At 35.4% G+C, this 9,801-nt stretch overlaps 1 protein-coding gene across 10 annotated transcripts in view; it reads right to left on the bottom strand.

The window, feature by feature from the left end:
- LOC123880727 (coiled-coil domain-containing protein CG32809) overlaps nucleotides 1–9,801 on the bottom strand; it is a 140,750-nt gene that overhangs the window by 113,161 nt on the left and 17,788 nt on the right. For 3 of the 10 annotated variants that reach the window (XM_045929024.1, XM_045929021.1, XM_045929017.1), the window contains exon 1: nucleotides 6,746–6,956. The exons of 1 other annotated variant lie outside the window; for it this stretch is intronic. The gene's annotated coding sequence lies outside the window, so the exon portion shown is untranslated. Of the gene's footprint in view, nucleotides 1–6,575; nucleotides 6,720–6,745; nucleotides 6,968–9,801 lie in introns of those variants that run through there. 6 more of the 10 variants (XM_045929015.1, XM_045929014.1, XM_045929016.1 and 3 more) reach the window with 6 other exon arrangements.

The following is a 9,801-nucleotide window of genomic DNA, read 5'->3' as shown; positions in this document are numbered from 1 at the left end:
CCATTGACCCCAAGTTTTACACGTCACACATTGCGGGTTTCAAAATTACTAGATTACTAAATATACAAGTGCATACATTTTGAGAACTCATTCGCCGTTTCTGCTTTATGTGTCAACTGTCATCTCAAAAGAACTATTTAGTCTTGAATTAAATTGAAAAGAGTTGCAGGAAACTGTCTTAAGCAGCTCAACACTGTGGATTGTGGAAATCACTATGAGACACTTATGTCCAACAGTAGACATTTATCATTGAGACGAGGAAACATAATAATCACATGTATATTCGACTCTCGGTGTACGTGTCAGCACTAATGATCACAACCGAATCTAAAAACATAGCAAGTAGGTACTAGAGTCGGAAATAACACCGTACTTTTATATTTAATTTTGTACCTCTATATTTTCCAGAAATGTCTTTTATGTGAATGATTTAGACCTGTTGACCTAGAACATGTGAATACTGTTAAATAATTTTAGACTCAAAATGCGCGACTGCATTTCAAGTGGCAGCCAAGACAGGGCTGTATTGTAGCTTGCAAACTATGACCTAAAAAGTATTCTCTTTCCACGTGTTTTAAACCTCCCTGGCGTAGTGGTGAGCGTTGTGGTCTTATAAGTGGGAAATCCAGGGTTCGATTCCCATCAGGGAAAATTTGTATTTTATAATTTCTAAATTTTCTCTGGTCTAGTCTGATGGGCGGCTTCGGCCGGGGCTAGTTACCACCCTACCGGCAAAGCCGTGCTGCCAAGCCATTTAGAGTTCCGGTAAGATGCCGTGTAGAAACCAGTCCATGCATTCCAGTTTAGCCCGCTTCCATCTTAGACTGCAGCATCACTTGCCACCAGGTGAGACTGCAGTCAAGGGCTAACTTGTAACTGAATAAAAAAAAATGCTCTGTCTAAAAAGAGTCTTTTTGCCTTGAAAAAATTTTTGTTCAAACACGAACTTGAAACAAACACAAAAAAGGTACAAAATTTCACCTATATAAATAAATGTAAATAATAGAGCTTAAATGTAGGCTTGATAAAGATCAAGCCTACATTTAAGCTCTTGACGAGATTTTTCTTATTCTCATGTGTGCCAGATAGAAATTTTAACTAGTGAAAAATGTTTATAAGCTCTAAGATGGAAGTGCACTAACACTGATAGGGTCAAATCGGTTTCTACACGGTATAGTAATGAAACGTAAGACGCCAGGCAGCACGCCCTTGCTAATAGGGTGGTAATAGTCACGGCCGAAGGCTTCGTCCAGACCGAAGACAAAATTTATCTGTATTAGGAATCGAACCCAGCTCTTCATAGTTTTAAAACCACAGCACTCACCAATGCACCAAAGAGATCATTAAAGCTGGCTTATTTAAAAAAAAGTTATCTATGTCAATTGTTAGCATACCCTTTAGTGAAAGCTAATATAAAATGTTATCCAAGTTTATTCGAACGTAAAACTGGAAGCCTCAAGAAATAATTAAAATCATATTATGTTGTATGAAACTTATACTGTTATAAATTGTAATCTAGCTGGTATAACATTTTTAAACGAAATATGAAAAGCTGGCTTGTCGAGGAGTTTTTCTATAGTTATAATGAATTCCTACTTAGAAAGTTTGAAAACAAAATTGATTATTAATATTTATTATTGTATTTTATTCTATATTTTTAAGAAAAATTTGTGACATTTTATGATAAAAAATAATTTGAATTATTGGATTGACGTATAATGTATATTATCAAGAATAAATGACTATGACTATGACTATGACTATGACTATGACTATAATTATTGTATATAGCGATGGAATATCTATTGTATTATTGCACCAAAGGATTCCCTGCAGCGTTGCTGTACTACCTACTACAGGTACCTAAGTAGGTAGGTAGGGTGGAAAAGTTACGTAGGTAGATGCCAGTTTGAAGTTTAAAAATAATATCTCTTGTAGTTAATGACAGAATGATCTTCTGCACTTACACGTTTGCACCCTTATTATAATTATGAATGAGCCTTTAAGCCTATCATTTATTCAGATATGAATTATACAGAATAATAAAGGGCTGCAGTGCTGATGGTAATATGTTGAATTCATCATTACAACCGCTAGAAGGACTTCCACGCGCCAGGGTCTTGCGCCGCCTGAATCCAGCGGCTCCCTTTGACTTTTTGAACTATCTGTCTTGCCCATTGCTACATCAGATTCTCAACCCGGTTGAGCTAAACATATGTCAGTTACTCCGGTTCTCCTTCAGATCTTAGAGAATATCTAAGAGTCCAAACATAGCTTTTCTATCACCCACTCAATGACTCTGAGCTTTCTTATGAGGCCCATAGCTGTTAACGACAATGTCTCGGATCTATAGTGACAACACGCCCTGTTCGAAGACTTTGGTCTTCAAGCATTGAGAATTTTGAGAAAAGGCATCTCGAAGCTTCCCGAACGCTGCTCAGCCAAGTTTGATTCTGAAGTTAACCTCGGTTCAAGACATTCGCCTGTCAAAAAGTTCGGAGCAAATGCACAAGACTTTCGATTCACAATGAGTGCCGCGTCATTACGTTTTTCTTTTGTCATCGTTTATTGTTAAAAATTCACTCCTGGTTGTTCTATCAAAATTAAATGGAGTTCCCGACTATACAACTTCTTTCCCTAAATTGGAACTGCCTAGCTGGATCGTAATGTACCACCATAGGTACTCCTCTACAATTTCGAGTGCGGGATATTAGTATTTTATTAATTATATTATATGATTTATTATAAATTATAGGAACTATAGGTACCTACTTATAGAAATAATTGCGCTACCAATTAAAAAAAAACTCCTATATAATATAACAAACCCACATTGTAGCCAGTATTCAATTTAATAATAGACGTAACCCAATTCCGAGATTCGAGTTTCAAGATGGAAATATACCGGGAAAAAAGAACGAACAGAATCAATTAGGTCGTTTCTTTGCTATTTTTAGACTTTATTTAGATTCTGTAGGCTGTCTATATTTTTAATGGGCTTTTATAGGTGACTTACACATTATCATTTCCCAACAAAACCATATGGAATTATAAGTACCTACACTTTCATTGCCACAATAGGTGAGTACTTTGACGAAAAATTGCCGAATAGAGTATCTAGAAAACAATAAATAGATTATTTAAAAAAAAATACAAGTTTAACTACATTAGTGAAATTCTATTCTTTACAAAACTACATTCAAATTATGGATGCAAACACATCCCAAAAGCAAATAATATAAAACATCGCCATCCTTCATACTAAAATTTTATTATTGGAAGAATCACTTTTCCTCATTCATTAGTACCTATGTTTTTCTCGAGTGGCATTATACGTGTCTGAACTGAAGCCGATTAAAAATCTCATCATTAAAAATAAATTTAAAGTAAATACATGTTTTTTCAGTTTATCCAAAATAGGTACACGTAGAGGCTCGGTTTATTTTTCATTATCCATTGTAGAACAAATGATTTTTAATTTTGGGAATACTTCAGTATGGTGAGGTTTTATACCATAATCATTCCCATTAATATGAGACTTGCTAATCGATTCGCTTCCTCATTACCTACCTATCAGTCTAAAATGGGATGAAATCCACTGAAATTTCAAAGAAAATCCCTACAATCTTGTACAGATATATCCACCTACAGAAGTACTTGCTAGAGATGTAGAGTATACAATAGGTACTTGAATAGATGTTCCTACTATAGATGTACATCAGACGTCACTCAAAAATTCACACTACAAAATTCTCAAATATGATCACTTCTGGATGACTTCATGTCCTATAGGTACTGTAAAAAGTCAATAATATGTGGAATTTATAGATGCATTAATGGTGAGATAATGAGAGATTTTTGGCTGTTCACATCTATGTAACTTCGAAGTTGTTTCATACTAGATTTTTTTTAGGTAGGAAATAAACATAGTGCTTACTTTTACGGGACTAGGATATCAATTAAAATAAATGTATCTATTTCAAATTTAATTTTTCTAAATATAGAAGCATTTAAAAATTAAAAGTTATGCTAGGAAATCAAAAAGGTGGTAAATGAAATATCAAATCCATCAGTTTACATATTATGTAATTTTGGTAACTACTTATGTAATATGAAAAGATACGTAAATCTTTAAATTAAAGTACGTATATAATATCTAACTGAGCGTCTATACGATGGAAATAAATACGATTATTAAGTTATGTACATGTTTATATATTTCCATTAATTTTAAGAACAGCGTCATTACTACTAAAATATGTACCTTACGGAAACGCCCGTAGTTCTTTGGGTGTCTACAAATTAATGCTATAGCAATATTAGCAGCCTTTCTAAATTTTGTTACTTAATATCACTTAAATATTATTATATTTTATAAGATTTATAGATTACGCGGGTAAGTGTGCGGTTTAATATTATAAATGTATAAGTTTGGACACAATGAAGGATGAATTGTGGTTACCAAGTTCACTAACGTAAAAATTGGCGTAAATAATTTATATGAATCGTGATTCATGAATGTATGTCATGTGTTGTCATGGAGTCTAGAGTTTTCAATCAGAAGTGGGATTGAGGGCGAACGAAGCGAGCAAAATGAAGAGGCGACGTTTCCATAAGGTATATTCCGAAAATTATTACCATGAGAATACTTTTATGAATTAAAAACGTATTTTTTAATAGTAGATTTTAAAATTTTACTGTGAATCTTGAAAATGATTTTAAGCACCACTAATTTTTTTCTATGGTACCTAATTAAAAAGTATTAGTGTAAGTATACAAGTATTTTCATGATAATATTTTGGTAAATACTAAGTTGTTAAGTATATAGTTTTATTATTAACATGCACATTCGCCAGCAAGTCGAGTTTTATTAGGATACAATAGCACTACTCAATTATAAAATATGGTAAAGATCAAAGTTTTCATTCCATCTTAATTATAGTGTGACGTCGATTTTATTACATACTAGCTGTTGTCCTCGACTTCCCGCGGACGAAAGAATCCGCGTCCCGCGGGAACTGCCTTTTCTCGTGGACTTTCCAAAAAAATCTTTTATACAAACCTTGTCCCTAAAACAACGTACACACGAAGAAAAGAATCCAATTTGGTGCAGTGGTTTGGAGATTATGCGCGTACATACATTTCAGCGATTCCTTTTTATTTATATAAACGGTTTTGTCCACGATTCGAAATCCTCGGTTCAGAAAATCTACATAAATACATAGGGAAAAGGTGACTGACTGACTGACTGATCTATTAACGCACAGCTCAAACTACTGGACGGAGAGAGCTGAAAGGCATGCAGATAGCTCTTATGACGTAGACATCCGTTAAAAAGGATTTTTAAAAACTCAACCTCTAAGCTAACTTGTGTAGCCTACGCGAACGAAGTCGCGGACATAAACTAGTACTATATACCTACGACCAAATCACATACTTAAAATAAAACTATTAAGGACTCGGGTATATAAATACTTTTATTTAAAAAATCTACGAAAAGTGCAAGTGCAAATAAAATTATTTTAAAAATTATTTATTAATTAGATGCAAGGGGAATAACGCAAAAATATTAAAGTACTTAAGTATTTATTATGGAAACTAAATAGGTACAATATTTTCAAGTTCTAAACTTGGCCTAGATTTAAGTTATGGCGCGGGCGCGGTGAAGTTAGCAGGAAACACATGTATTTGTTTACAAAATACTCGTGAGTACTTACGTGACCCAGCATGCCATATCAATCAGCTGACACCAGCTGATAGTTCAGTGAACTAAGGTGAATGACCCCAATTAAATTCGCTTACGTTGATATTCATTGGTAGAGTTGCGGACCGAAGCGTCCAGAACAATATGCGTATTAATAATCCCTGGGGGTACGGTAATAACTACTGGTGGACGATGTTAATGAAATTGTACCTGTTTTCAGAATACTCAAAAATTTTCAAAATTTATGGATTTAAAAAAAATACATAAGCAAAAAATTTCTGTAAGTACAAAATAAATTAATTTTCGTCTCGCTCTAGGTTTGGTTAAGCAGACGGTTGTGAAACTTGGAATACCTCTGCTAATCGTTAATATTTTGATTTTATGTTCAGTAAAATATCATTTCTGTCTATAGATATGTATACGGCGTATGCAAGCAGATCCTGATATATAAAAAATATGTAGATATTCATATTTAAATATTTTCATTAAAACAATTTTTTCCATATTAGGTAGGTTTACTGCGCGTAAAAATTTGTCTCTGAATTATTAAAACAATGAATTAGGCGGTTGTACGTTCTATTTATATTCAAGTAACTGATCATAAACACTTTATATATACCTAATAATAACTTAAACGTAAAAATAAGAATTGATAATAATAAATACGTCCTGTAAAATTATTATGAGCGAGGTTAGGAATCGCCGTTGAAAGAAATTTTCACAGATTTACAAAACTATTCGAATGCCGCAGAAAAATAAATGTGGCTGTGGGGTATATTGGATACAAAAGGGTAGATCGAACCCTCGATTACAGTATGTTACTAGACGTCTCGCTAGTCACTAAATGGGGCTTTGTTTTCAAGTGCATTACCACGTGTTTCATTCGTAGGAATTTCACGCTAAAAGTTTTAAGATGCAACGCGCAGAATCAAGGGATGCACCGCACTCATATAGGGTTGTGCTTCTACCGGAGTAATATATCACGTGGTGTTCCCACCCCTCCCCCTACGTCCCGACGACGGACATTTTAACGTAACAGACTTTGGACCACACCCATTAGTCCAAAACAGCCGATAAATGCCACGATTGGAGCCGGTAAGGGAAGCATGCGGAACGCACGTGAGATTAAAGTCTACCTAAAAGTTTTTTTGGTGTTTGTTATCACAGTTATTGGTGTTTGGAAGCCGGTAAGTCGACGTCGGCGCAATATGCTGGTGCGATCGCGACGTTCGGGGCGCCGTCTGCGCCCTCGGACGCCCTCTTTGAAACTGAACATTGAGTGTTTTTACTCAGCTCAGTGCAGGTTCCATTAGGCCTGTTGCTCGCTGTATATGCGATCCCGCACAGGCGCGCGGTTTGTCCTCTGCGATCGATGCGGGCATCGACCTTGCGCTGTAGCTGTACCATAATGCTGGAGTCTGTCCCCCAATCGACAACCCTAAACGACGTCTCAATTTAGGCTGTGGCAGCGCGTGCACGCTACGCGCGTCTCTACATTCGGTGAAAATCCGAATCCGTATCAGTAGGTGCCGCAGTTTTAGTATAAATCCACTAGTAAAGAACATTTCCTGGGGCAACACCAGCACAATTTCTGGATAAATGCTTAAGAATAGTAAAACAGCACAAACACAGCAGAACAAGATAATAAAATTATCGTGAACATTGAACCAAGACGAGAATAAAGTTCACATCAAAGGTGAAAGTAGTAGAGGAGTTGCAATGCAAGCTGATTAGGTATCTACTCAAATAACTTTACACAGCGACAATTCCAAGCGCCCCACATTTCCTTACCGCGTGATGTAATAAGAAAGTTTTGCGGGTTCATATTTTGCACATTCATACTAATTTTATAATTAAACCTATTTAACTGGTTTTGCCGAAATTTGGTACGGAGATAGCTTGCGTCCCGGGAACATATTATGTTACTTTTTGGCATTCAGTTAATATTTAATTAAAATAGTTCTCCACCGCAAGTTATCTAATACTTCGTAAGTTAATACGTTAAGGTGTACGTAAATATATTAAAAGTTCAGTCAATAAAAATTCTCCGTACTTAGATCCCCGTACATTCCAAGTTAATATATAGTACCTAGACTAGATAGTTTTGTTACGTAGACGTTGGTCGATAAAGTTATAAATAAAAGATGTTGTCAGCAGTGCAGAGCAACTGCATATAGACATTATAATATCGTTATAATATGTTTATACATATTTGTATAAGTTTGTTCAGGGGTTGCTTTGGTATGTATATAAAAGGAAAACCTGACTGACTGAATGACTGACTGATCTATCAACGCACAGTTTAAACTATCGGATGGAATGGGCTGTTTGGCTTGCAGATAGCTATTACGACGTAGGTAGACAAGTTGATTTCTCTTCATCATTGTTTTTGTTTTTCTAATATTTTTTTAGGACTATTGTAGATTTTGCTAAGCGGGTTAGGAGAGGTCAAGTCATCCTGAAACTTTCCCCTTTAGGGAGGCGGACGTTGATAATAAAATAATAATATAAAAAATGTACGTATGGCGTACAGAAGAAAAGTGAGGGAAATGTTTAATAGAGAAAATGTATTTATATCGCTACGGAGAGGCTAAGAAGGCAGCTGATTTTATAAGCGGCTATACTGCTGCGTAGCTGCCTACTACGGCGTAGTAAAAATGCTTACTTGAAGCCGATTTGCGGGCGGCCGCAGAGAATTTCGAGAAAAGTATAAACACGGCTTCAGACAAGCTGATGAATAAATGTAATGAAATGATTAATGTACCATTTTTCTCATCATCATCATTATCAACCAATAGAATAGGTTAAGGTTGCCTCTATTGGACCACATTTATTTACACTTCGATAACTTGGAAATATTTAGTTTTAGAACTATTCAATTTTGTCATTATTTAGCAAATATGTTTAACAGGGCTCTCTCCGTCACTCGTTTCATACCATTTCATACAATCGTAGTTCCAATTTCATTTGAATATCAAGCAACCAAAGTCCATGAAATTTTGCAGACATATTCTAGAAACTAATATCTGTGTCTGTGGTGTTTTAGATTTTTCTAAAAATATGTAGTTTTAAAATTGCAGGGGCTCAAAGATTTGTATGAAAATTTTAAGACCGCGTAACTTTGAAAACGATTGTATGAAATGGTATGAAACGAGTGACGGAGTGAGCCCTCTTAACTGTAACACGGAACTATTCAAATGTCATAAAATCAACTTATAGTAGAGAAAACCTCGAATAAAACTTAGGTAAAAAGTTGCTTTGATTGGACCACCAGTGCCTTGATTGGACCCCCAAAGACCCCACGATTGGAACACAGGCTTACATCTAAGTATTTACTACAATAATGGAAACTCGAAAAAAATGTTTTTTTATGAAATGAATATTTTGTATACTTAATTTTTATAATTTTTGTTTATTTCAAATAATCAAACAACTTTACCTGAGATCACAATATTGCGGCATAACAAAGCTTAATTTTTCACGTACAGATCCATCATTGGACCAGTTCAATAATGGCAACTAAGACTGGCCCAATGATAGCAACTGGATACTTCATTAGTAAAATGTCATTCACCACTTACTTATACGTTATCCTAAAACTTACTAATCGTATACCAAAAGCAGGCCAGTTTCATATGAAATCCACTAGCTGTAGTAAAATTGAGACACATTATAGAATAAAGAACTTACATACTTGCTACGTCAAACCACCACTCGAAAAAAATTACTGCAGTCTCTGACACACAAAAAAACGTATTAAAGAAGCAGGCGCTATTTTGTGGAAGTCCATGACATACAAGGAACCAAAAGCTTAATTTGCTATAATCCGCCAAACCAAAGAGATCTGTATGATGTAACATGCAGCATGCGACATGCACCGCCCGCCCTCCTACTGATAAACATGCAGGAAAAGCCAAGCAGGCCACACGCACCACCACCACGCAGCACCACACAAATCCCAACACCACTCGACGCACGTTTCGTCCCGACACCGGAGCATTCTCAGGACGTGTAGACATTACAATGCCTAATTGCAAAGTTTGGTGAAGTTTTTGGCAACTAGCAATGTTATTTTTACAGAGGTTCAAATTCGAACG

Source organism: Maniola jurtina, chromosome Z, assembly GCF_905333055.1.
Source record: "Maniola jurtina chromosome Z, ilManJurt1.1, whole genome shotgun sequence".
Lineage (NCBI taxonomy): Eukaryota > Metazoa > Arthropoda > Insecta > Lepidoptera > Nymphalidae > Maniola > Maniola jurtina.
The sequence above is the reverse complement of the archived record's forward strand: the minus strand, read 5'-3'. Positions and strand labels throughout refer to the sequence as shown.